The sequence below is a fragment of the Papaver somniferum genome, chromosome 7 (assembly GCF_003573695.1).
Source record: "Papaver somniferum cultivar HN1 chromosome 7, ASM357369v1, whole genome shotgun sequence".
Taxonomy (NCBI): domain Eukaryota; kingdom Viridiplantae; phylum Streptophyta; class Magnoliopsida; order Ranunculales; family Papaveraceae; genus Papaver; species Papaver somniferum.
This window is the reverse complement of record NC_039364.1, coordinates 49,295,792-49,302,574: the sequence shown is the minus strand read 5'-3', so window position 1 is coordinate 49,302,574 and position 6,783 is coordinate 49,295,792. Positions and strand designations below refer to the sequence as shown.

The 6,783-nt window shown below is 38.9% G+C and overlaps 1 long non-coding RNA gene across 1 annotated transcript; it reads right to left on the bottom strand.

Moving 5' to 3' along the window:
- Window positions 1–873: 873 nt before the first annotated feature.
- On the bottom strand, window positions 874–1,950 carry LOC113293825. Its single transcript, XR_003332595.1, has 2 exons — window positions 1,881–1,950; window positions 874–1,091 (listed from the first exon to the last, which is right to left on the bottom strand). It is a non-coding gene; the product is annotated as an uncharacterized LOC113293825 (long non-coding RNA).
- Window positions 1,951–6,783: the final 4,833 nt, after the last annotated feature.

Sequence of the window (6,783 nt, the reverse complement as noted above, 5' to 3'; positions counted from 1 at the left end):
GTTTTTCCAGTTGCTAGAGTTCTCCCTTGTATAGTTTTCAAATCAAGGTTTGCAATATATGTTAGATTAGTAACAAAGCATTCAATACTCATCGTTAGATGAAAACCTGATTAGATACAAGCTAATATCTTTCAACTGTTAGATCAAAACTTAGCTTGTCACACACGAATTTATTTCATTTAGGTTTGAGTAACCGTACCTAAACGTGTACACTTAGTTGGTTCACAAATAGTTAACCAATGGTTATCCATATGATCACTTCTGTAACACCCCAAAATTCGGATCATGGATTTAACCCGAATTCTAGAGGTTACGGGCGGGTATCGAAGCCTAAACCTACTTCTTGGATTACATTTTTTTGTCCACAATTCAATATTCAGGCCTAATATAATTTAATTTGGAATTTATATGCACCTCACTAATAAGTGTAAAATTCAAAGTACAAAAATGTAGAAATCAAACATTACACAGTGGAAAAACTGGACAGAAACGTCGCAAAACTGACGTCTCAAACAGTATGCATTGTCGAGGCTCCACAGACTTCGTTAGAAGTCGGAATTCAGAGATTCACACCAATTTAGAAAGAGGAAAGAACAACCTTTCAAACACATTTTAAAAATCCAGATTCCGAGTTAAAATGGTTGGTCAACAGTGTAGGCAAAGTAGGTCGCAAAACTGCAAAGCTACAGATTTCAGTTATGACATACTGTGTTTCAGGTGACAAATCTCCTAAATTATAACTCTGAAAGCTAAGCCCTTTTAACAAATTATAGTGGAGACATATATGAACATTTCATGTCAAGGAAGTACTATTTAAATCCCTTGCTACTGGCGGCAGTTTCGCAGACAAATGAGCACAGAAAACAGGTGACATAAAAGCATGGTTTTCAACATTAAGTTTTAAATAAAGCTTCCAAAGACAATCACCATTCGACAAATCCTTCAAATGTATAATAAAAACTTATAAACAGTGGTTCATAATCCTAAGTATTCCACATTTATTCTCTCAAAGTAAAACATCAAGTTACATGGAAATGAAACAAAAGCAATGCACGCAACAACTTCTCACTTGCTTCGCCCTTCGGTAAAATCTGCAAAATCGTCAATTGGGGTGAGATGACGGCTCAATAGGCTTACGTTCCCATCCTCAAAGAGATGCGGAAAACAAATCTCATAAAAATGTGAGGAAAATATAAATAAGAAAAAATGGAACTTCAAATCGGCAGCGCATTCAACAAATATATTCACAAACCAATAAGGTCTCCGACAAATCAATTCATTTAGATTTCGGTACATTGAGTCCACGAAACGAAAACCTTGGTTCGTACACCCACCTATCGTTTCTCGGCACGGACAGCCGCCATCGATGGTCGGGAACTACGTTCCCATGGGGATCATTACCCATTTCTCTATATCGGGGATCATTACCCGGCGTAAGATGGAACTATGTTCCAATTAACGTAAGACATGAAATCAATAAGTTTTCTTCACAAAACTTGCTTTATTATCAACAAAGTGAAACTCATTTTCAAAAGCATACAAATGGTTCACCATTCAATCAAACAACCCATCTGGAGTTATGAGTACAGTGCATATGGGGTTTACAATCACCCAAATTCAGCAAGGTTTCATATTTGAAATCAATGTTTACAAACTTGTAAGAAGCAAAATTATTCAATGTAAAGTGACGACCAAAGACATGTGTTAAAAATGTATTTAAAATCATCATTTCTGTTGTATAAGAGCAGAACATGGTTTTATGTCTCAAAAGCTTGGAATGAATCAAATATCACACAGGCATATTTACAAACATCTTAAGTTCACAAAGAGAATGAGAAGGAAAACTTGGAATCATTTATTTTCCACTAGCAAAAACATACCCATTCATTAATTCATGGCACCAAACACAAATCCAAGTTTGGCAAGCAATTCCGAATAAGAAAACAATCTGCTTCACAATTTTAGAAATCAAATTTGCAATTAGGAATGATTATGCCCAAATAACAAAAAAAGAATTGCTCCAAGAGGATGAGTAGTAAACCTGCCTCAAAATAGCTCAATCCTAGCAAACTTTCTTTTCCTTAGAACCCTTCTCATGCCCTAGCTTCCACTCTAAGAAAAATCTCTGATATATATAATCCATACGTTTCGATTTCTAGTTCGGTCTTTTCATTTTCCATTGGTTGTTAAACCCATACTTCTCAATTTACTCTCCTGTTCTCAAATTCATTTACAACACATGGATAAGTGATGGTTATTCCCACTGTATCCCTACTACCACAATAATGGTGTGGAATACAACTATTTACATTTCTAATCTAGCCTATACAGAAACTTTTCTGGGCTAGTGTCGCATACGGAATAACTAGTGCTAAAAAGTACGATGCTAGCATAACGATAAATACATGACATTTTAAAACATACGCCAAGACCAAACTTCTCATTTGGTCAAAATTTAGCAATCAAAATGGAGATTATCGAAAACGGTTGATACCCGACCCTAAACACATATAAAATGGGTAAATGAAAATGGAGGGTATCACATCCTCCAACTCTTATAGGAATTTCGTCACGAAATTAAGATGCTCATACCTTTATAAAGACTCGGATACTTCTTTTTCATTTCGGACTCAAGCTCCCAAGTTGCCTCTTCGGAACCATGATACTTCCATAACACTTTGACAAGCCGAATCGTATTGTTTCGTAGTACTTGTTATTTTTCATCTAGAATACGAATGGGTGCCTCTTCGTACGTAGCACCATCCTGAACTTCTAAGTCTTTCCAATCAATGATGTGTGATTCATCCGGTTTGTACAACCGCAAAACAGAGATATGAAAAACGTTATGAACTTTTTCCATTTGCGCCGGTAAATCAAGTTCATAAGAAACTTCGACGACCCGTTTCGTGATCTTGAAAGGTCCAATATACCTTGGTGCTAACTTACCCTTATTTCCAAAACGAACTACGCCTTTTCGAGGGTTTACACGAAGAAAAACGCTTTCGCTTACAGAAAAAGACAAGGGTCTTCTCCTATTGTCAGCATAACTCTTTTGCCTACTTTGGGCAGCTAGTAGTCGTTTTCGAATGATCTGAATTTTCTCTGTAGTCTCACGAACATACTCAGGTCCAAGAAGACTCTTCTCGCCAACTTCAGCCCAACAAACAGGTGATCTACAAGGACGCCCATAGAGTGCTTCAAACGGCGCCATACCAATGCTAGCTTGGTAACTATTATTGTAAGAGAATTCAATCAATGGTAATTGATTGATCCAGCTCCCCTTAATGTCTAATGCGCAAGCACGTAACATATCTTCAAGAATCTGAATTACTCGCTCAGATTGTCCATCGGTCTGCGGATGAAATGTAGTACTAAGGCACAAAGTCGTATCCATAGCTTTCTGGAAGCTTTCCCAAAACTTAGATGTGAAACGGGGATCTCTGTCGGACACAATGGACAAAGGAACTCCATGAAGTCTTACAATTTCCTTTACATACAGTTGGCTTAGAGTTCCAAGAGTGTCTGTCTTCTTAATAGGAAGGAAATGGGCTGACTTTGTCAGGCGATCAACTATTACCCATACGGTTTCACGGCCTGATGTGGTTCGAGGTAGTCCAATGACGAAGTCTATGGTTATATGCTCCCACTTCCATTCCGCAACCGGCAAAGGTTGTAGTAGTCCCGATGGTCTACGATGTTCTATCTTCACTTGCTAATAAGTTATACACCGAGATACATATTCATCAACATCCTTCTTCATGCCACTCCACCAAAATTTCCTTCGCAAGTCCTTGTACATTTTTGATTCACCGGAATGAACTGAGTATTTAGACTTGTGTGCTTCATCCATAACCTCCCTCCTTAGTTTTTCAGGTACAACTAGCCTCCCAAAATATCTCAACCCGCCGTCAGATTGGATTGCCCATCCATCAGGTCCAGTACCATCCACAATTTTTCTACAGATTTCATTTAAATCGTCACTATTCTTTTGAATTTCCACTATATCCTGAATAAGAACAGGTTGCACTTGCACAATTAAATTGCAAGCATAAACTGTAGTTTCTTTCTCTTCCAGGCTCAAACCTTCCACTACTTCATATAGCTTCCAATTATGAATACCCAAACTAGCTAGTGTTCCTCTTGATTTCCTACTCAAAGCGTCAGCAACAACATTTGCTTTACCTGGATGGTATTGCAAATTAAACTCGTAATCCTTGATAAACTCCATCCAACGACGTTGCCTTAGATTCATATCTCTTTGAGTGAAGATGTATCGCAAGCTTTTATGGTCAGAAAAGATCTCGAACTTCTCGCCGTAAAGATAATGTCTCCAAATCTTTAAAGCAAAGACAATGGCCGCCAGTTCCAAATCGTGAGTCAGATAATTCTGCTCATGAGACTTCAACTGTCTATAAGCATATGCCACTACTCGTCCACGCTGCATTAGTACACACCCAAGTCCTTTCAAGGACGCATCGCTGAAAATGACATAACCTACTCCACTTTCTGGTGTAACTAGGACTGGTGCTGATGTTAACTTTTCCTTCAAAGTCTGAAACGAAGTATCACATTCTGTATTCCAAACAAATTTCACCCCTTTCCTTGTCAACTTCGTTAACGGTGCTGCGAGACTTGAGAAACCTTCCACGAATCTTCTGTAATAACCCGCTAAGCCGAGTAAGCTTCGAATTTCAAACACGTTCTTTGGTTTCTCCCATTTGAGTACAACTTCAATTTTGTATGGATCCACACATATTCCATCTTTGGTAACTACATGACCCAAAAATTGCACCTTTTGAATCCAAAATTCACACTTGCTAAATTTGGCATACAACTGGTGGTTCCTTAAAGTCTTCATAGTAATCCGTAGATGTTCAGCATGCTCCTCTTTGGTCTTGGAATAAATCAAAACGTCATCTATGAATACCACGATGAATTTATCCAAGAAGGGTCGGAAAACACGATGCGTCAAATCCATGAAAGCAGATGGAGCATTAGTAAGTCCGAAGGGCATGACACGAAATTCAAAGTGTCCATATCGTGTCCAGAAGGCAGTCTTGGGTATATCTTCACATCGAATCAGAAGTTGGTGATAACCAGATCTCAAATCAATCTTCGAGAAGAATTTTGCTCCCTTAAGTTGATCAAACAAGTCATCTATTCTTGGCAGTGGGTATCTATTCTTAACAGTAACAACATTTAACTTGCGATAATCAATACACAAACGAAGAGACTCATCTTTCTTCTTTACAAAGAGAACAGGTGTGCCCCAAGGAGAAGTACTAGTTTGGATAAAACCCTTCTCTTACAATTCTGACAGTTGCTTGTCGAGTTCCTTAAGTTCTGCCGGTGCCATATGGTACGGTGTCACTGAAATTGGTGTCGTCCCCGGAAGAAGATCGATTGTAAACTCAACTTCACGCTTCAGCGGTATTCCCGGTAAATCATTGTAGATGGGGAAAACGATTTGCTGGTTTTTAAGGAATTGAGGAGACGACCGTACGGAGGAGACTCCTCAAACCGAGCGAAATGTTAGACCTCACACAGATGCACCGCTGCAAAGGGGGTGCTTTAGATTCAAGAGATCAATCTGTAGTACTCCAGCCTAAATCAAGACAATGACCGTTCCAGAGTAAATTCGGTCACAAGAGAGGATGGGTTGATCTGTAGGAGGGAAGCTGAGAAATGTGTGGAATCGATGGTAATCAAAGATTGTGGGTGTGTGAATTCCGAATACGATAAGCTCTGAGGGATTGAGATTGCTCAATTGAGACTAGTTGCTCAATTGATGAGTTGATGATCTCGTGTTTTCGATGAGACGTGAGATTGATGATATTGATGATGTTGATTCAATCATGATTCAGAGACTTATTTATATTGCTGGAATTGTAGACATCATGATTCCATGAAGTGTGACAGTTGATGGAATCAAGGAGTGGGGAAGTGGAGATCGTTTTTGAAACCAGTTGCTCAACGTGTGGAGACTTGGTCGATTTTCCACACACTACCTCGTGAATTCCTTCAACTGATTGCACGACTTGCTCATATTCCATCGTGTGTTTGAACACACGTGCCGTAGACCGCCAGACCAAAACCCTAAGTGATATCCCCCCAAGTGACACGATTGATGTCTCGTGGTTTGTTAGTCAATTGATGACTTCGTGGTTTGATGGGACGATGAGTCCATGTAGTTGCTGAGTTGAACATGATGTTCTGAAACTCATGAATTGAACATGTCATGAGACAGAGGTATAGTTCTTACGATGAAGCGAGCAAGTATTGCTCATTTGATGGATCGTTGAATATCGATTGTTGAACCATTATTCCTTGGTTTGAGAAAATATTCCTCATCTGAGCAAATGCTGCTCACGTGATGAATTGTTGAATATTTGATCGTCTGAGCATGTGTTGCTCATCTGATGGATTATTGGAAGCGTACCAAAAATATTAATTAGAATACTGGTCGTTGAACCGAGCATAATTAATAAAATTAATGACCATGAGGTCGTCGTAAAATTATTAAGGTTGGAATCTGGAATGATGATCCTTGGATTCAGAAACCCTAATTTGATCAATTGATGATCAATTCATGGTTCGTCAGAATTTTAACCATGGGACGAAGGAGGGAGCGACTACATGGGACCGTGGATCAACCATGTAGTGTCCATATGCTCACGTGAGCAAATACAAAGAACTCCTGAAGAGTTGACGATTTTTTGGTGGAAGAATGATTAAATGTTGGCTTAATCATTTATTCAAAAATGCTCGTCTGAGCCTCAGGTG